This window comes from Ictidomys tridecemlineatus, chromosome 6, assembly GCF_052094955.1.
Source record: "Ictidomys tridecemlineatus isolate mIctTri1 chromosome 6, mIctTri1.hap1, whole genome shotgun sequence".
NCBI classification, from domain to species: Eukaryota; Metazoa; Chordata; class Mammalia; order Rodentia; family Sciuridae; genus Ictidomys; species Ictidomys tridecemlineatus.
The window spans coordinates 174,832,767-174,853,700 of NC_135482.1; the positions used below are offsets into that span (position 1 = coordinate 174,832,767).

The window sequence follows — 20,934 nt, forward strand, 5'->3', positions numbered from 1 at the left end:
CACTCCTGTTTCTCACTTCTCTCTGCTTGCTTCTTCCCATCAAGGTGATTATACCCACACATATCTGCAATTCCTGTTAAGAAGCCAAAATTTTCCAAGTCTTTTTCTGCAGCCAGACTTTGATTCTGCAGATTCACATACTGAATAGTATTAAACACCTAAACATCAAAACTTATCCTCTTCCCTCCAAACCTGATCTTCTTCCAGCATCCTCTGTCCCAGTGAATGGTTCCACCAATCACACAGAAACCCAAGCCAGAAACCGGTAATGGAAGGACTCAGATTGTGGTTTCAGAATCCAGTCCTGCCATTTACTAGTCAGGAGAACCTTTGAGTTTCAATTTCCCAACCTGAAAAAGGGGGGATAATGGTGCTACTTCACAGGGACGCTTTTGGGGGTAAAGGATCATAAGCTAGTTGCTAATAATTAGGTAATTATTATTATTATCACCCTTATCATCATCATCTCCTGATTGCCTCCTGTCTTTTTATAGTTCCCACACACCTCCTGCACTCTCATTTAAATTTCTTCAATTCTGTGATTACTTCTGCTAACATGTCAGAACAATCCACAAGGATGCTGAAGAAGGTATTAGAACTTCTGCTTATATTCATTTTTTTTGTTTCATCTTTAAGTTTCTATGTATGTGTGTTTTATAATGTTTAACAGAGTATATTTAATACTTAGAAATAAATACATTCATGTTCCATGACAGCATTTTGATCCGTGGTGGACTGCATGGATGATGGTAGTCACATAAAATTATAATGGAGAAGAAAAATTCTTATCGCATAGCGACCTGATCACTGCGATGACCTTGTAGCCCCATGCATTGCTTACGTGTTGCTGGCCATGTCAGTGTGAGCAAACCTACTGCACAGCCAGTCTTACAAAAAGTACAGCACGTGCAGGTGTGCACAGTACAGGGCTGAGCTGTAGCTCAGTGGTGGAGTGCTTGCCTAACATGTGTGAGGCCCTGGATTCCAGCCCCATTTCCACAAAAACCAAATGAAAGAAATCAAAACAAAACAAAACAAAAAGCCCACAAACACAATTGTGTATGGTATGTAATACTGGATAATGATAATAAATGACTGTTCCTGGTTTATATAATTTTTAGACTATGCTTTTTCTGGTTTTGTTTTGTTTTGGATTCTGGAGGTTGAAGGGTGGGCCTTGATGTTCTACCACTGAACTACACTCCTGTCTTATTATTTAATTAATTAAGTTAAAAAAAACTGGAACGCTTCACAAATTTGTGTGTGCAAGGGGCCAGGCTAATCTTCTTTGTATCCTTCTAATTTTAGTATACTGCTGCTGAAGAGGGCACTCATTACTTTAGAGTATGCTTTCATTTATTAAAAACGGATTGCTGTACCCGGTGTGCCAGGCTCCTCTGGAAGCAGTCTCGTTCCATTTCATGTTTGCTCTCTTCTTGTTGCATTCAATTGTCATGTAGACTGATTGACCTAGACCACCTAGTACACACCATGACATTTGCACAAAGACAAAGTTGACCACTAATGCATTTCTCTCTCATTTTTTCCCCCACTAATAGATTTCTCAGAATGTGTCCCCTCATTAATTGGCGTGTGACGGTATAACTAGGGAGAGTCCATGTTAATTTTAGTGGGGAGGGGTACTGGGGATTGAACCTAGGACTGCTTTACCTCTAAGTCATATCCCCAGTCCTTTTTATTTTTATATTGAGATAGGGTCTCACTAAGTTGCTTAGGGCTTCACTAAGTTACTGAGGTTGACCTTGAACTTGTGATCCTCCTACCTCAGACTCCTGAGCTGCTGGGCTTACAGTTGGGTGCGACTGTGCCAGCTATATTAAAATTTTTTGAGATGGATATATAATAAATATATATATATGGATATGGGTAAGTTGCTATTATTATTATAGTCATTCTCGACTGGGCAAGGTACCCCTGCTTTGTTCATCTCCAGCACTTCATGCTGTTTTGTCATTATTGTCTTTCCATGGACAACCTGGAGGCAGAGACTGTGATTCAATCAGGGTTAAGCTGCAGACAACTGGATTCACTCAAGTCAGTTTCTGGCAGAAACCGGTTTATTATTGGTTGTTGGCTTTCAGCCAACAAACTTTAGTGTGCATCAGAATTACCTATAAGGCTTATGAAAGATAAGGTTTTAGGCCCAACCTCCAGAGTTTCTGATTCAGCAGGTCTGGGGTGGGGCCCAAGAATTGGCAACTTTAAGAAGTTCCCAGATACTGTTGAGACGGCTGGTCTGGAGACGACCCTTGAGAGTCACTGGGTTATAGAATATGGCAAGGGCCAGAGAAGGAAGCCACGAGTTAGGGCTAGTCACACTGCAAACCCTACCTGGACACACAGCTGCTGACCTGCTGCTTCTACTCCATGCTCAGAAACCACACTGCTCTGCCTCTTCCGGAAACCTGCCAAAATCAGGAAGCTGTGTTGATGCTACTCAGTTCCATGAGGTTAGAGATCAACTATACATAGTGCCTTCGTCACCCCTGCTGGAGAAGCTCCAACACCCCTCCACCTCTGTGCCTCCAGGGGGTCAGTGTGGCAGCCACTCACGATACTCAGGCTTCATCATACTCCAGAGCATCATCTTATTAGTATAGTCAACCTGGAAAATTACCTGTGGGAACCTCAGTGCAAACAAGTTTGGAGAATGAGGTCTTTAGTGTTTACTGCACAGGAAATCTCGGCAGAAGGATTTGGAGTGGGTTTGCATGAGGAAAGGGCAGCACTGTCCAGAGACTGTATTTATTTATTTATTTATTTTTTGGATACCAGGAATTGAACTCAGGTACTTAACCACATCCCCATCCTTTTTTAATACTTGTATTTAGAGACAAGATCTCGCTAAGTTGCTTAGGGCCTTGCTAAGTTGCTGAGGCTGGCTTTGAACTTGTGATCCTCCTGTCTCAGCCTCCTGAATCCCGGGGATTACAAGCATGTGCCCGACCAGAGACTGTTTTTCATCTTGGTTCCTAGTATGGTACCTGAGCCCTAGGGCTTGACATATAGTAGGCGCTCAGTAAATAAGACCTCCTTTCTCCTTTTTCCTTTCCTGGTTTGTTTTCCTGGTTTGCTAGTCCCAGTTATTCCCCTGCAATATGCTTAAGTGTCATGGTGGAGGGTTTGCCCTGCTGGTGCAGTCTGCCTGATGTCTGACCTGGTTCTTATTGATGAGGTGCATTTTTTTTCTTTTTGTTGAATCTAGGGTCTTGTATATGCTAGGCAGGTGTTTTTCCACTGAGCTACATTTCCAGCCCTTTTTAAAATTTAATCTTGAGACAGGGTCTCTAAGTTTCCCAGGCTGGCCCACAACTTGACATCCTCCTGCCTCAGTCTCCTGCCTAAGCCTCCTGAGTAGTGAGATGTGCTCTTTGTACCAGGCCCAAATAAGCAGGGGGAGCAGATCTTTTGCAGTAACAGATCCCAAGGATTTGAGATGGTGTTTTTCATCTTAAATGCTTCCTGGAATACTGTGGGATACAAACATTACTTTTTAGGTCATGTGCTTATTTTTAAGTGAGCATCAGGCAGTGGAGATACAGAAGAGAGAGGCAGTGCCTGCCCTCAAGGATCTCACAGTCAAGGGGTAGGCTGACACGTGCACATCTAAAACATGACAACAGAATGTCCATGCTCATTGGACACATACATGGGGCTAAGAGCCCAGAAGGGGATGGCCAAAGTCCAGGCATAAAGATCTTCAAAGATGGTGAATGAATGAAGATCAGGGGTAGATTGCATGGCTGGCAAAGAGATATGCTCAATCAATTTGTAGAATGCTTGCCTCACATGCACAAGGCCCTGGGTTCGATCCCTAGCAGCACACACACACACACACACACACACACACAACACACAACACACACACACACAAAGAGGTATGCTCACTAGGATGTGGGGACCACCTGGATGGAGCCGAGAGACCAGGAAGTGTTGACCCTTACTTTTTGACTCATATGACTAGGCAAAGGATCATGTTTTCAGCCACACTTTCTTTGAACACAGCAACACAATTATGGGCTATTTTTAGTCATTCTAACATCTACTGGATTACTTTTGGCAACAGAGTTCATTTATTGGTCCTGGTCTTCTCTTTTCTTAGAAAAAAAAAATCTATTCTCTAAACAGCACAAAGTCTGAAGAACAGAATAAAGCAGAATAAAAGCAAAAGTCTTTGCCTTTCTTTCCTCCTAATAGAAGGCCATTTGTGGTCTTTTATTTACTGTCAAATAATGTCAGCCTATGAGAGAATGGAGGACCATGAGTATGAGTGCCTGGGAAAGGGCCACCATCCTGCCCCAGGAGAGTGCTCAATGCCTTCTGGCTTAGCCACATCACCAGGCACAAGCCCTTAGCTTATGAAATATTTAATAATATATTTGCATGGGAGAAGGAAATGTGTTGGAAAGGTGGTCTGAAGAGGTATTGCTTCTCTCACGGACTTCTAGACTACAAACCATTCCGGCTAATGAATTTAGGGAAAAGAAGTAGAAAACAAAAACATTGTGTTTTTCTCAGATGCTTGGAGGGAAGCTGTTTTCTTGGTTGGAGAGTTTTTCTTCCAATTAAGATGAATGCAGAGACTAATTATGAAGAACCCAGATAAACTAAGAATCTACTATAATGTCCTTTTAAAAATAAGGAAATCCATGTTGGAAGAAATAGGCTGTAGTTGGGGCTGAGGCTAGTGATCAAGTGTCTTGTGTCATTGACATTGAGATGTCAAGCTGCAGAACACATCGGCTTACTATTGGGCATTCTAGAATGTGTGTGTGTATCTTCTATCAAAGACTGATATCTCCAAGAAGCCCGGGTCAGCAGGTATAACGATTATGCTACAAACGTACCAGCATACTATGAATTGATGCTGTGTAGGTTTTTTTTTCTTCAGACCTACCCTTCTGAATAACGTTCTCATCCTGAAAGCAAACAACTTCTAATATTGGATTCTTGATTCAGGAAGCCTCTCTAAATATGAATGTATCCTTTAAAAATAATGCTCACCAACTCATTTCTGCAGCTGGTGATATTAGCCAATGCAGGATATGAGAAGCATTAGGGAATTAACTAGCCCTGAACACTGAACACTTAGAACCAAGTCTTCAAATCCACACCAAAGCCTGGCTCAGGGGGAGGGAACCTTTTAGATAGACTCCTAACTGAATGTCGGGTTAACCTGCAACCACCCTGAGCGGCCGGGGCAAAGGTGTGTCTCAATGCTTTGTGGTGTACCTGGAACTCCACAGCTGGAGGATTAGAAGTTGTTTGCTCACTCTGTACAAAACAAGAGGTGCAAAGGAAGTTCAACTGCAACTGAAAGATGACTCTTCATTTGTAACCGGCTGGTTATGCTTGAGGAGCCCGGTGTATTTATAGTTGCTCAGAGCCAAATGCAAATGTTCCTCAGCCTCCTTGATCATCCACCGCCACATTCCTGTTTATCCTGCTGTTTGTCACCACGAAATCTAAACAAAAGTAAACTTTGTCTTCCTAAGTTTTTTCCTGGTACTGAAAGAGCCACGCTTGAGCCTACCCGGGTGTTTCCCGTGGCTGGTGCCTGGGGGCTGTAATTGCAGAAGTGTAACCTGGCGGTTATACCACGTGGTGCCAGAAACTGCCAGCTTCCTGCCAGACGACCTCTGGCAGCTGGTGGCTCCGGTGCCCCATCTGCGGTCACTGGTCACCGTCTCTACAGGAGCAGTTCTCTGATATTCCCAGGGCAAAAGAGAGGTGCATGTTGACAGGGTCAAGTCAAAGCTTGGAACCCTGAGTCCTGCCATTGCCCTGTCTCGGGAGTGGCTTGATCAGGTGTTAACTGGCCAGAGTTTGCCCTTGTTTTTTGTTTTTACGAAAAGAACTATTTGAAGGAGGCGCATTTCTTACCTTTAAGTTAGCTCAGAGCACATTTCCTGCTTAAAAAAAAAAAATACAGCCACTGTCTAACCAAGGATGCAGAGTGTTTTGCCCAGGTCATGGTCTGCAAGAACTGTGGATGACATTGCAGTGGTGACCTCAGAGAAAGGCCGGGACTTATGACCTAGCTTCTTGGCTGAGAGGACTTGGGTTGTGCAAGGTCCCTGTGGTTGAGGACATAGATGTTAGAGGTGCTCAGAGTGGGGCTGGGTCCTCTCTCTAGACTCAGTTTCCTCATCTGTAAAGTGGTTTCTCATCATAAGGTGGCTGTGAGGAGCTCATGAGCTAATGGCCCTCGTTAATGATAACTATACTTTGTGCTGCCCTCACCAACCCAGGCCCCTGCCTGAGAGCGTTCCTGTAAGGGAGGTGCTACTGTGCTCCTCCCCGGCTCACAGAAGGAAAGCTGCGGCACCAAAAGACAGAAACTTGTCCAAAGCCCACACAATTCCTGAGTGGCAGACCTGGGATCTGAACCTCTGCCTGACTGTGGAGTTCTCATCCTTGCTCTGGACAAACTGCTTCCTGTAAGACAGACTCAAGGTGGAGTCACGTGGGAAGCAGTCACTAAATATCAGAAAGGGGTGCAGAGCAGTTTGCCCAGGCCGGAAGCCGTGTTCTCACCTCCACTAGCTATGCTGGAAGGCACAGGTCTCCCTTTAAGGGTCCCTTGGTATCTGTGGACTCCATGGGGGTTAGTTTCAGGATCCCCATGGCTATAACAGTGCAGAAATAAATGCTCCAGTCCTCACATAAAATGGTAGAGTACTTGTGCAGAATCTACGCACATCCTCGAGCAGGCTTCGCACATCTCTGGGTTATTCATCCGACCTGATCAAATGTAAATGCTATATAGGTAGATGTGATATTGCATTTTTTAGGGAAGAATGACAAGGAAAAAAAAAAGCCTGTATGTGTTCATTGCAGATTGTTTTCCCTGAGTATTTTAAGCCTGTGGTTGTTTGAAAACGCAGATATGGAATAGGAGAATTTGGAAGTCCTAACTACTTATCAAAGGCTCAGCCTCTTCTCTGTGGTCATAGTAGGTTAGGACAACCAGAGTCTGGGAGGGTGTCAAGCTCAAAGTCAGCATCGGGATGGTCAAGTGGCCACCAGGCTGCGGTTACACTGGGCTAAGCCAGTGTTAGGCTGTGGGGGGAGCTCTTGGAGGGAGTGTGTGAATGGGGTTGTGGTTGTGACAGGGAGGAAGTGCTAGGCCTGTGTGTGTGCGTGTGTGTGTGTGTGTGTGTGTGTGTGTGCGTGTGTGTGTGTGTGTGCAGATGTGAATGGGGGACTTTAGGTGACTCCAGGCTCTGGAATAGAGAGCTGGTATCCTGGTTGGGTCTGTCAGAGACTCAGGAACTTTTGTATTTGGAGACTGAGAAGGAGAATCAGGTCCAAATTTGAGAAGGCAATGTGGGTCCTCCCATCCCTCATGCCCTGTTTTAGAGTCTGGAGATATTTTTAATGACAGACAGAAGCCCCTGGGATGAGGAACCAGGCAGCGTTTGGGTGGTGATGGTTTCTGACATTTGCCCTTGGAAGGTTAGAGATGCCACCATGCAAATTCCCAAGCTTGATTCTTACCCTGTAGGTGCTTTGTTCTAGGACAGGCCAAGGGCTCTTCGGGGGCAGGTGATTCAAGGATGTAGAAAACTCTGCCCTCAAGGAGCTCACATTCATTAAAGAGTCAACACCTGAGCAGGCAATAAAAATCAATGAGAAACCCACTGGGGTCACAGGAACTTTTTGATAGGCATCTGACCCTGGGAGGGAAGAGGTAGAGATGGGTGGGAAGACCTGCAGAAGGCAACAGGAAGGGGACACAATGTCTAGTTTAGGAACCAGAAAGACAAGAGATGTGTCTTGATGGGGTCTAGAACTTCAGGCAGGGAGAGGTAGAAGATACATGTGGGGAGGTTGCTGGGTGTCATGCATAAAGGAGTTTGGGCTCTATTGCTCAGTCAGCAATGAGGTGCCATGTCTGAGTTGCTTTATAAATTGACCCCCTGGATAGCAGTATGGAGGATGGAATTCCTGAGAGAAGGCTGACTCATAGAGGCCTAGTACAGTGAATCTAGACACCATGCTGAGGGCTTGAGCTAGGACTGAGATCCTAGGAAGCCACAAAATTCACTTTTGTGTTGCTATAACAGAATACTGGAAACTAGGTAGTTTATAAAGAAAATAACTTTATTCCTCACTATTCTATAGGCTAAGAAATTACCAGCCTATGGTGAGGGCTTTCACACTGCATCATCCCATGGTGGAAGACAGAAGGGAACAGGAAGGTATACAAGCAAGAAGGCACCAAGGTCACTTTTAGAACAAGCCTACTCTTGTGATAATTAACCCACTCCCGTGATAATTAACCCACTCCCGTGATAATGACATCAGTCAGTTCACGAGGGTGGAGCTATTAGACCCCACCTCCCAACACTGTTGTATTGAGTACTAAGTTTCTTTTTTTTTTAATTCTTTCTTTTTAAAGAGAGAGAGAGAGAGACACAGAGAGAGAGAGAGAGAGAGAGAGAGAGAGAGAGAGAGAGAGAGAGAGAGAAAGAGAGAGAGAATTTTTTTAATATTTATTTTTTAGTTTTCAGTGAACACAACATCTTTGTTGGTATGTGGTGCTGAGGATTGAACCCGGGCCGCACGCATGCCAGGCGAGCGTGCTACTGCTTGAGCCACATCCCCAGCCCCGAGTACTAAGTTTCCAACACATGGACCTTGGGGGACACATTCCCATTAAATACAATAAATGGGACTTGAAGTGCAACTCATTACAGGTTGAGAGATTGGAGGCGAAAAATGGAAAATGCAAGAATGTCTCCCAAATTCCTGGCTCAGGTGGCCAGGTGGATGGTGGTACCATCCACTGAGTTCAAAATAGGAGTGGGGTGCAGAAGGAAAGCGGGCAGGATAACTTTGAATGCCCTTTAGCAAAGTAGGATGGCTATGGTGGACAATTAATTGTGTGTTTCAAAATAGCTAGTAAAGAAGATTTTGCATGTCCCCAACACAAAGAAATGACGCATGTCTGAACAGTTACCCTGATCTGATCACTATTTACTCAGATCACATGGTACCCAGGAATATGTACAATCACTGTGCCTCGATTAAAAATAAAAAATAAATTATGGGATGGAGAGCCGGGTAGCACCAGGAGATGACAAGGGCGGTCTGGAACATGCTGAGTTTGAGGTTGTTGCTGGATATTTAGGTGGAAGGTCCAGGAGGCAATTCCAGAGGCCTTGGCTAATACTACCGGTACCTAGTGTGTTGTTGAGACCATGGAGCAGGATGCGCTCAGTTGAGGTGACAGTGTGGGTGGAGCAGACTCCTGCCACAGGGGGACTCGAGCCTGGGGTGGCATCATCTCCTGACAGCTAGCGCTGACCAGATCCAGTGAGCAGATGCCGTAGCCTTGACCAGCTTTGCAGGATGATCGGCAGCAGGGAGCCTCTTTTCAGGCCTGGAACATTGGGTCCAGTGCTGGTTGTACTATAGGTCTGGGGAGAGAGACGGGCTCGGGGAGGAGGGAACGAGAGTCATTCTCTGCTAGCCACGGGGGTGCTTGAAAATAGAAACATGTAGTCAGACATGGTGGTGTACTCCTCTAGTCTCAGGAATCTGGAGGCTGAGGTAGGAGGATTGCAATTTTGAGGCTAGTCTGAGAAACTTGGTGAGATCCTCAGTAACTTGGTGAGATTCTGTCTCAAAATAAAAAGATAGAATGGATTGTAGATGTAGCTCAGTGGTAAAGCACCCCTGGGTTCAATGTTCAATCTTCAGTACCAAAAAAAAGAAAAAAAGAAACATTTAAAATGTTGAAACATCTTTAGAGACCCTGTTCTTGGGCGGTCCAGGCAGTCCTTCCTAAACTGATAAGGAGTGGAAATCATAGCTATCAGGCCTTTTCAAATTGTGCCTGCTCTCCTCCTCCCTAGGGCCTCCCATGTCATAGGCAGGGGAGGTCCACTTGGTGAAGCCAAAATGCTTCTGATACGCCTTCACCTGGTGGAGAACCAGTGCTAATGGCAGAGAAGGTGTGGGACCCTCCTTTGTATTTCGTTTCCCTAAATGGAGCCATTTTCCATCAGCACTTCCAAGAACCTTCTTCCAGTCTAGGAGCAGCACAATCCCACGACACGGAATTCCTACCCTGTAGTCACATTGCAGTGAAATCATTACACAATCACACTCAGTCATATGCAGATTAGGAAGGCAAGGGATGTCACCTGAAGCTATGAGGGTCTTTGGAGAACACCACGAGCTACTGAAGTATTTACTTCCATTAAATGATCTAAAAACAACTTGACATGCAAAAAGCATGTCTCTGTAACATATGTATGCAATTTTAAATTACCACCAACTGTTCATGAAAAAAAAAATCAAGTTGTCACACCGAGCCTAACTGGGTTATTTCTGTGGTTTTCGGCTAACATTCGTTAGCTACCCTCATTTATTTGTTTTATTGTATCGGTGTTTTCTGGCAGATAGCTGGAGCAGGTGCCAGAGTTTTAAGAAAATGTTTTAAGAGAAAAAACTTACCCATGGAAGCTGAGAGGCCTGGAGGATCTTCATATGAAGTTGGTAACAACGGCAGTTTTTAAATTTTTTACCATGGAGCCTCCAAGTCCAGCTTGTGAGAGCTTATGAAATAAATTCAGGAGCATAGCTTGAGAACTTCTGTCTTGAAGGATCACATTTCTCGCATCTTTCACCAGCAAACACTGGCTGTGTTGATGTGCAGCCGAGCATCACTTAATGATATGTTCCCAGAAATGCATCATTAGGCAATCCCACCACTGTGCCATCACCCCAGGGTGCACTGAACGCGAACCCAGATGGCGTGGTCTACAGCACACCTAGGTTGTATGGCGTGGACTCTTGCTCCCGGGCTACGAACAGCTCTTCACTGCAGGCAACTGGGCTACCTAATGGTAAGTGTGGAGCTAAACATGGAAAGGTACAGTGAAAGTACTGGGCAATGGGAGTTTTTCAATAAAACCTTATGGGACACTATTATATGTGACGTCAATGTCATTCTGCAGCCCATGGCTGTCTACATTCCAGATCCAAGTGGTGGGCGAGCTTTGTGGCCGAGAACGTCTCTGGTGCCTACTGTGTGCTGGAGCCCTGGAAATTTGATCCCTGGCTTCTTTTTACCCCCAAACCTTCTCCCTTCGACCCCCACATCAAGAGGCATTCCTTCTAGGCTCAGCTCGAAGGCCACACTGGTTAGAATCATCATTCCAGGTCCCAGGAGGTCTCTGGAGGCCTCCGCCCTGTGGGCACTAGCCCAGAGCCCCCGGAGAGCTCCAGTTTCTGCTTTAGGGCCAGGAACTCAAAGCCTTCCAAAGGAAAGGTTCTTAGGATACCCCTTTAGTTCTCATTCCCATCCTCTTAGACCCTCCATCTCTTCATATCTGCTGTTTCTGCTATTCGTACTCTCGCTCTTGTATTATTGTCATTTGGGCATTAAACAATATCACACAGTAGTAAGGGTCCAGGTTTCACAGGTTAGAATTCCGTTTCCGTATTTATCTTCATTATTTACCAGCTGTGTGACCATGGCAATTGACTTAACCTCTCTGAATCTCAATTATTCCCTATTTCAAATGGAAATAACATTAGAGTCTATTTAAAGGATTATTCTTATGAATGAGTCTATTTGACAATTGGAAATCTATAAATGAGATATCATTATGATGCTCTTTCCTAGATGACAGAATCTCAGAGGCAGAGGCCTCTTCTCAGGTAGCTCGGAACCCCTCCATAAGAGCTGCAAAGTAAAGCACTGTCAGAAGAATTTAATGCACACGTGACATGAAGAAGACTTTGTAGAACAAGAGGGACAGGAAGTTGGGATAACAATATATCTACAGTCATCAGGAGGCTTAAAAATGTAAAGCCACGGTTCCTGCAAAAGGAATGGGCAGAGTAGAAAACAAAACCCAGAGCAAGATGCAAAGAAGGACCGGCCATTCTGAAGAGGTGGGGACAAGTCACGCAGACTCCTGGCTGGGCTGACCCGTCACAGGCACCTGGTAGAACAGGCAGCCATCTGTCTTTCTTTCCACCCCGTGGATGGTTTGACGAGCCTGCACATTTCATCTTTTCTCCTACTCTCGTGGCCCCTCGGTAGGGGTATAATATGGCAGCAGAGCGGCAGCCTGTCCTTATCTAAGGACTGGAGCTTGCTCCTGGCTCCCACGCTGTTTCCCTGAGCAGAGCCTCTTCCTGCCCGTCCGTCCGTTCCTTCCCCGGCTGCACAGAGCTGGGGATGCTCATCCGGGAGCAGGAAATGAGGACATTCTTGTGTTTTTCTGCAATTAGTCTTCTGAAGGGAAAACACAGCAAAACAAGAAAGCAAGCTGGATGTTTAGAGAGAGCCTCAAGAGTTTAAAGACGTGCTGTTTATGGAGGCCAAAGAAGAAAGGTGGAGGCTGGGCTGGTGACGTAGCTTAGCGGGAAAGCCTCGGCCTCCCATGTGCAAGACCCAGGGTTCCATCTTCAGGACCATAAAGAAAAAAAAAAAAAACAGGGTTTGTGCTGGCAAGCTCGGATTCTGGATGGGGGATGTGTGGGAATTCATCGCAGGCTAGCTTACGTGAATTCTGCACTTCGGAATGACTTGGAAAGTTTATTGAAGATTTCAACCAGAAAAAGCCCCTTGCAAACCGCTGAGTCAACAGCAACCCGTCTTTTGGAGAGAAAACTGTTTTGGGAGAGCCTGGGCCAGCCAGCAGAGGGGACCCAGCCACTCAGGAATCACCCACCCTGGACATCACTGGTGTGCCCAGCCGTGACTGGCTCCTGTCTCCCTTCTCTGTTCTGCCCCTGGGGAAGCGGCGGGCTTGATAAACTTCAAGGTTGTTAAGTTGGAAGGATGCTGAGCTGGTCTTGGGTGACACCACAGAAATCTGCAAATACTACACATCAGGGCTCTTTCCAACTCCTGGAGAATCAGCTGTTAAACATTTACCAGCTGCCACTGTGTGTAAACAAGATCCGAGAGGAACCAGTTAACCTGCTGACTGAATGCGGAGTTCAGCGTGAAGCTGAGCAGGCACTCAGATGAGGGGAATCCTTTTAGGGACCCCTTTGCCAGTGGAAACCGACCATGACTTAGCAGGTGGGCCTCTCGACCCTTACATCCATGAAATTAATAGTTGGGATTTAATTATTTCTTGTCTCTTTTTCTCCCCACTTGGAGGCCTCCTGTTGCAAAGCTTCCAATTGCCAGGTTACATGTGTCCTGTGGGCATGGGAAATCCACAAAAGGGAATTTAGGGTGTTCTTGCAGCTGGTGGCCTCAGAGCCCTGAGGTGAGCATTCACAGAAGGTGGAAAGGTTCCAGAAGTACAAGGCTGAAGTTTGGGGATCTTTATCCCAAAGTTGAACTCCAGCACCTCTCCTTTCCAACCTCATAGCAGTTTTCTTTTGGTAACGTGTCTGTACACGAGGTGTGACTCTGGGTGGAGGAACAAGGAGTCCCTCACAGTAGGCCTTTGTGTATTTGGAGACTGCTCTTTATATATTCCCCAAATTGTAGGCCTCAAGTTCCCCTTGACCAGCTGACCTACTTTTTCAGTGGAAAGACTATGGCTTGGTTTCCTGATGTCCAGTGTCTATCGATTTTGCCCAGGTGCGACCCGGGTGCCAGTTTTGTTAATTCTAGACACGAGGTGGTATAGGGGAAAAAAGAAATGAGTTTGGAATTCAGAAGTTTAGAGTCAGAGACTCAATTTCAAGCCAAAGCTAATCTATGGCGTAGGAGTCAGAAGGTGGTTGGAAGCTTAACTAAGAATCAAAAATGAGCCCCAGGAGTGTTTCTGAGTGATGGGACTAGCTTTATCTCCTGGGGTGATAGTCAGAAGGTGTATACAGGTTGAGCATCGCTCATCTGAAAATCTGAAATCTTAAATGCTCCAAAATCTCAAGACTTTTTGAGTGCCCACAGGATGTCACAAGTGGAAAATTCCACTCCTGATCTCATAAGACAGGCCACAGTAAAATGCAGCCACGTAAAGACTATTGTATACAATGACCCTCCGGGCTGTGTCTCAGGTGCCTATCAGACTGAACACTGAAGACCTGTGCATCTTACTGAATGTAACTTACGCAACAGTTTCGTAAGCACAGGTTCAAGTTCTGGCCCTGTCTTTTCTTTAGCTGTAGGGAGTTCTTCACCTCTTGGGGCCTAGGTTTCTTTATCCATAAAATGGAAATAGCACATATACCTGAGCTGTGGGTTTGCTGTGAATACTGAATATGACCGGGTGGGTGAAAAGTGCTTTTTAAATGATAAAAAAAAAAAAACCCTGTACAAGTGGGTGATTATTATTGTGATTCTTTTTTATCCAGCTGCCTTCTGGAGCAGATTATTGAGCGGGTACAAATCTGTGGGCCCTGCCTTTCGACTTGCCTTGGAGATTAGTGTTTATCTATCTATTTTAAGGAGACTCTAGAGATATCAGAATGCTACAGAAAAGCAAATGGAATATGGATTTGCCAGAGAGAGGAGGGCCGGCTGCAAGGGAACAGCTGGGGAGAGAGCCATCAATCCAGCTCAGCAGCAGGGCCAGGCTGGTGCGGAGAGGGAGTCGCTAAATGCCTGGGAGAGAATCGTGACCAGTAAAAGCAGTGTGAGTTAAAAAAAAAATCTCATCCTGCCAAACAAACTGGGTCACATTCGTGATGGAGTTAGTCACTGAGCAGAGCCGGGAAGGCCGTTTCAGGGCAGAAAGCAAAAGGTTTGGGGAGAGAGCGGTGACTCAGCTGAAGGTAGCAAAGGCCACTTGGGCCTCCTGATCCTTAAGTAAGGACTCTTCATGTGGCTCCTGCTCAGGGTCTTGTGGTATTTGGGGTTTGAACTTGACCTTTACTCTTAAAGGTAATCACCAAGCAACCTTTGCAATGAAATCAAGAGTACAACAACGCTTTTAAAAAGGAAAATCGTAGACAGGAGCCAAGTTAAACTCAGAGAAAGCAGGAAGGCCATTCTGGAGTTCACCCTTGGAATTTGAGTGGGAGGTGGCAGCAGCCTGATCCCAGCCAAGCTCCGGAGTGAATAGGCTGCAAAGTCCTTTCAATTTAGAAGCCTTTAACGTCAGAGCAAATATCCTTTGGCAACAAGATCCTCTAAGATGATTGAATGATGTTGAAATCAAATTTTAAATTGTGAGCCACTAAAATAAAGTTAAAGGAAGGAAAGATTGCACAGGAAGACATAATCTAAAAGAGAAATCTGATGTGCGAAATTTTGGATTTTTATCCTCATTATAAAAATTTTGGTACTTTCTGCTACATGTTTCTGCCAAGAAATGTGATATGTTGGAAAAGAAGAGGAAATGTACTTTATCTAGATGCTGTGACTATAAAAAGCTGTTTTAAATGATAGAAATCAGTTGAGATTCTCTCAATGACTAAGGCTATACAATTAGGATCTTATACTATCCAATTAGGGTGAGAAAAAAAATCTTCAGCAAAAACACATCTGAATTTATCTTAATATAATTTCTTTGTCATACAATGCTTGTCTTTTCTCTGGGCACGTCAGATTTCTTAGGTTGTTAATTCCCTTCTCTAAAAGCTGACCTTGTCAGAGCTAAGCAGGGGATTGGGGAGGGGAAGAGGACGGTGAGAAGCAGGGACATCTTTCCTGCTACCTCTGTCTCTCAAAGAGGGCACCATGAGATGCCAATATCGACCCTTACAGCCATGAAATTAATAGGTGGGACCATGAGTGTGCTGATACCACCATGCTGAATGAAGTCTGCATTGGAGGAGGCTCCTCACCCAGGTCCTCTTCTCTCTTGCAATCTCCTGCCTTAAACCAAGTCTTCCATCTGTCACTCCTTTCCCCACCTCCCCACCCAGGGGTCACAATGTCTAGCTCTACCACTCTGTTAGTGAGAATATGGGGTCAGGCTGGGCCTTTTGCAGCCTGGTGCTGGCTCGAAGGGGTTTCTCACGGCCGACCCTAATCTTCATCTCTAGGTCTTCAGGAAAAGTGGAAGATGCAGCCTGTCCCCCAGTGTCTTGTGGACTGTGGGTTCTAAGGGGACCCAGCTCCCTGGTTTCAGTCTGACAGACTTGGGTTTGACCTTAGCTCCATCACCTATGAGGCGATGGGGTAATCTGACTATACAGATTTCCTGCTCTTGAAAGGTGTTCATAGTAAGCTGTCCATACACACAGGCTAGGATGATGCATATTCTTTTATATTTTTGCCAGTGACTTAACTGGAAACTCTGATGGCAAGTTAGCCAAATCAGCAGGCCACAGCAAATAGGAACTAAGAAGAGGAAACCCATGATCTCCAAGGGCTGTGTTTTTGTCCCAAATCACCTTTCCAAGTACAGAACTGTCAACATGCAATTTTTTTTTGTCCATTTGTAATTGAATTTATTTTTAACTAGTTATATAAAAATTGCACATGTTAATGGAGTCACTTGATGTGATGTTTAAATCAGGTTTAACATCTCTCTTTTCAAACACAATTTCTTTGTAGTAAAAACTTCCAAATTTTTTTCTTCTAGTGTTCCAAAATCTATAGTACACTATTGTTTTCTATAATCTGTTGTGCACACTAGAACTTCTTGCTCCTAACTATAACTATGTACCCATCAATCAACTTTTCCCTATCTCTCCTATACTCCTATACTCCCCAGCCTCTGGTGACCACCATTCTTCTCTCAATTCTATGAGATTGACTTTTTTAGATCCTACATATAAGTGAAATCATTGTCTGTTAGCACCTAGCTTATTTCACTTAACATGATGCTCTCCAGTTCCATACTTGTTGTTGCAAATGACAGGATTTTGTGGGGGTTTTTGCCTGTTTTGTTTTGACAGGGTCTTGCTTGATTGGCAAAGCTGGCCTCAAACTTCTGATTCTCCTGCCTCAGTCTTTTGGGTAGCTGGGATTACAAGTGTGTGCCACTGTTGGGATTTCATTTTTTTTTTTTAATCTTTGAATAGCATTTAGAGATAAAAAAATATGTTTATGTATTGCATTTTCTTTATTCATTCACCCATTGATGGACACTCAGTTGTTTTCGTTTCTTGGCTATTGTGAATAGCGCTGCCATGAACATGGGAGTGCAGATGTTTCTTGGACGTGTTGATTTCATTTCTTTGGATGAGTGCGTTTTTAGTCAGTAGATGGCTCACAGTTTCTGTAAATTGAGTTACAGTCCTTGAACTTGTTCAGAACACCTCTCTCTGGCCTTTATTCTCATTATTATTGGGATTAAAACATCTTTTTCGACGTGTCTGAGATGCTGCTCCTACAAACGCACTCCTCAGGATCTATCCTGAGGGGCTGGGCCCAGGTGGAGAAGGCAGCCGCTTAGAGGCTGTGGGCAGGGGTCGGCGGAGAGCAACATGCAGTTGAATGGCAGCAACTGCAAAATAGACTTAGGGATCTCGAGCCCACGGGGAACTCTATTGGAGTTGGGACAGGACAGGGTCATCTGGGTCAGTGTTCTTTGCTTGTAAGCAAATGACCCAGACTCTATATCAGAAAAGGAATTTTCTGGAAAAGGATGAAATAGTTGTTGGATGTTGAAGAACCATACTCCCTCAGGAAGAAGACCCTTGTCCTCCATTGGAATTTCTCTGTTCCACTCTTTTTCTGTTACATCATTCTCCCAAAGGCTGAAAAGTCTGGAAGCCAGAGTCTGAATGGCTGAGCTGGGTTCGAGGTGCTACCATTTCCCCATGGGAGGACACAGGGAGAAACAGGATTCCTTAGAAAAGGAAGAAGAATTCCAGGAAATCAGGGTGCTTTCACCCTGAGGCATGTTGATAGGCCAAAGCAAGAGCTCTCTGGTATGCAGGCTTTAGAAAGGAGCCGGGAAAACAGAGGAATGATTCCACCATACCCTTTCTTAGAACTGGCCAAATTCTGGGCAGCACTTCCAAGAGGGAGAGGACTACTTGAGGGGGAAGGTGTTCAAAATCAGCAATAAGATGATGAATGTCTGGAAAACATGACTCAGAAGGAACCATAGCAAGAACTGAGGTTGAACCCAAAGGAGAGAGGACCAAGTTGGCATCTAATGGCTGTCCTTAGATATGGTAAGGCCTGGTATGTAGAAGCAAGAAAATTATGTAATTTAATGGTTCTAAAAAGAAGAATTGAAATCAAGAAACAGACTTTAAAGAGAAACAGATTTCTGCCCAAGGATCTAAGAAAACTCCTTCCAAAAAATGAAATGTGTTGACTGTAAGGGAGGGAACTTCTTCCCCCTGGAGAACCTCCAGTGTTCAGTTACCTGTGGCCGTAGGAACACTCCACTCTCGGCAGTTGGGGATGCTGACCTAATGGCGACTGATGGCCAGAGAGCTCTGCCTTTGAGACACATTTGCCATCAGCATTTTTTCATATGTGGAATTCCAGATGTGGACAATGTGAGTGACAACAGAGAGGACAAGGAGGGGCTCCCTGCATACCCCCTGGACCATCATCCAGGCCCCACACAGTATAAGCATACCACGGGCGAACTCTTTGTACCAGAGCGTTGCTTTGCCCAATGGCTACTTTTGGAATGTGTCGCACTGCCCAGCCTCCTTCCTGTCCCTTCCAGTTTACCACTGAACAATGTTCAACAAAAATATGTATGTCGAGCCTCTAGGGCTATACTTATTATTAGAAGGCTAGAGAACACATATTTCAAAACATGTTGCACATAATAGATAATGATTTTTGTCAATTAGAATTTTAAAAAATTAAAAAAGATATCTGAGTTCGAAGGGACTTTTGTCATCTGTGAGTTCACAGTGCTTGATTATACCCAACGGCTTCCTGACCAGTTGGTTTGAGGCCTGCTTTTGATTCCCTTCTGACACTCACAACTTCCTAAAGTGGTCCACACCATTTTGGGGCACTTTTGGTTGCTAAAAATGTTTTTTTTTACTTAAAAGTAAAATCTACTCATTATGGCTGTATCTATCAAAATTAAGAATTCATACCCTTTGACCAGCAATTCTACCTATAACAATTTATTGGACAGAAACAGTCCCCATGGGTTCAAAGACATATGTGCAAAGACGTTCATTGCAGCCAAAGGCTGAGAATAATTTAAATGTTTAACCAGGGGACCGATAATATCTGTACTATGAAATTCCAGGTGGCTGTTAAAAAAATTAAACCATTCTCACACATTGAGAGGGAAAAACCTCAAAAGCATGCCAATTTGTGAGAAAAGAAAATAGTGGCTCAATAAGATGTACAGAATAATTCCATTTAGGTGATAGAAGGATGTACATGACCCTATGTTTAGGTTTTATCCAAAAAGCTGTACAGAACCTCTCTAATCTTTTTTTTCTCTAAAAGGATGCATTAGAGACTGTCTACGATGGGCACCTTAAACCGCCTCTTCCCCAGGTTAGACAAGCCGAGTTCCTTATTGCTTCTTCCTCCCCTGGCCATCTGGTTCCTCACCCCCTGCAGACCCAGATTGTGGGTGGTACCACAGCAGAACTGGGGGTGTTCCTGGGCAAACTGAAGCCCACACACCACAGGAGGAGCAATGTGATGTGAGGGAGAGCGATGCCCACAGAGGCAGCCCTGCACAATGAGGCCCTGTCCCACAAAGCAGTGGGAGTGTAGCATGGGAGCGGGTAGAGGGAATGGGTGGAAAGGAAGGGAGGCTGATCGTTAAGAGGCCAGCTTTGCTAAGCTGCTCCCTGCCTTTGCTGCGTGAGTGTCCCTTACGCACAGACTAGTTTCCTAGAATAGAAGAGTATCAGAATCCCTTCCATGCATGTGTCTATACTTATTAAGGCATTTTACAAACTGGGTGAAATTTGCTACTCACCATAACCCGGGAGGCAGTGAAGCACTATTTTTATTTCAGGAAGAGATGGCTGGAGAGATTACAGGTTGACTTTGGTTTTCTGAGTCCTTACTGGATGAGCCCTTTGCACTATGCAGCCTGCCACTGATTTCACATAAAGACAAGCAAAATGCAACAAAATCAAGCCCCAAAGACCATTTACTACATTTGCTGAAGTCTCATAACTTGGAAACAGGAAAATGTTTTCTGTGGCGATAGATGCAACAGATTGAATGGTTTTCCTTATCAGAAGTCTTTCCAGAGTCCCAAAGGATGTCTTCCCCTCCCCCAACCCTATATTGCCCTAACCCAGCCAGGTGTGATTCCGCTGGCCACAGCTGGGCCTGCCTCCATCAAAGGGTAAGAGACCAGCTAAACTTCCCACTTAGGAGAAACACGGTCCCCTCTAGGGCTTCATGAGAGAAGCCCAGAATATCCCTAGGGCCTGTGACTTGCACCTTGCGGGTCCCCCTCCTGCAGGGGCTGAAAATCCAGAGTGGCAGCTGAGAGGTGGGTAGGCTGAAGCAAAGAGGTCCTCTGGCAGTCGGGGTTAAAGAATTTGGATATCCAGAAGCCTTTAGCAAGCCTGGGCTCTGCATACGTATCACCCAGGCCCTTCCTGTTCCCTGTCCCCTGGCGCATCCCTGGGGCTGCTTGCCGACCTCCAGTAACTTTGTTTTCCCCTTTTATGATGCAGGCCCTGGCTATCTGGGCCTAATTTCATCATGATAAACAAGTTATGACAGCAGAAGAAGAGCACAGAGGAAAATTTCCTTGGAGTCTGGCGCACCAGCAGCCCCCTGGGAATAAGAAAAGGGCTTCTTTTCTTAGCAAAGGAAAAGACATTTGACTAGATAGAGACAGTCTGTCTGTCTGTCTCTCTCCCTCTCCCTCTCAATTGTTCTAAACCGGCAATCACTGAGCTACGGAGAAATGGAGGAGGGAGAGGGAGGTGGAGGAATTTCTGCAGGAAGTGGTTGCTCCAGCCTCTCACAGATCTGGCAGTGGGGAGCGATGTTTAAAATATTTAACAGGCGGCCTGACCAATCAGAGCTGTCACCGCTGGGCCTCGGCAGCCAGCTCCAGGAGGCCCCCTGCTGGGCCATATGTTTCCCCCTTTGGTCGCGGGCGGGTGGGGAGGTGTGGG

General features: G+C 45.2%; 1 long non-coding RNA gene and 1 pseudogene across 1 annotated transcript; both read right to left on the reverse strand.

Moving 5' to 3' along the window:
• Positions 1–1,233: 1,233 nt before the first annotated feature.
• LOC120888746 (U6 spliceosomal RNA) lies at positions 1,234–1,330 on the reverse strand (annotated as a pseudogene).
• A 6,776-nt stretch (positions 1,331–8,106) lies between these two features.
• LOC120888492 (uncharacterized) lies at positions 8,107–20,918 on the reverse strand. The gene is made up of 2 exons (XR_013423453.1): positions 10,489–20,918; positions 8,107–9,723 (listed from the first exon to the last, which is right to left on the reverse strand). It is a non-coding gene; the product is annotated as an uncharacterized LOC120888492 (long non-coding RNA).
• Between the last annotated feature and the right edge of the window lie 16 nt (positions 20,919–20,934).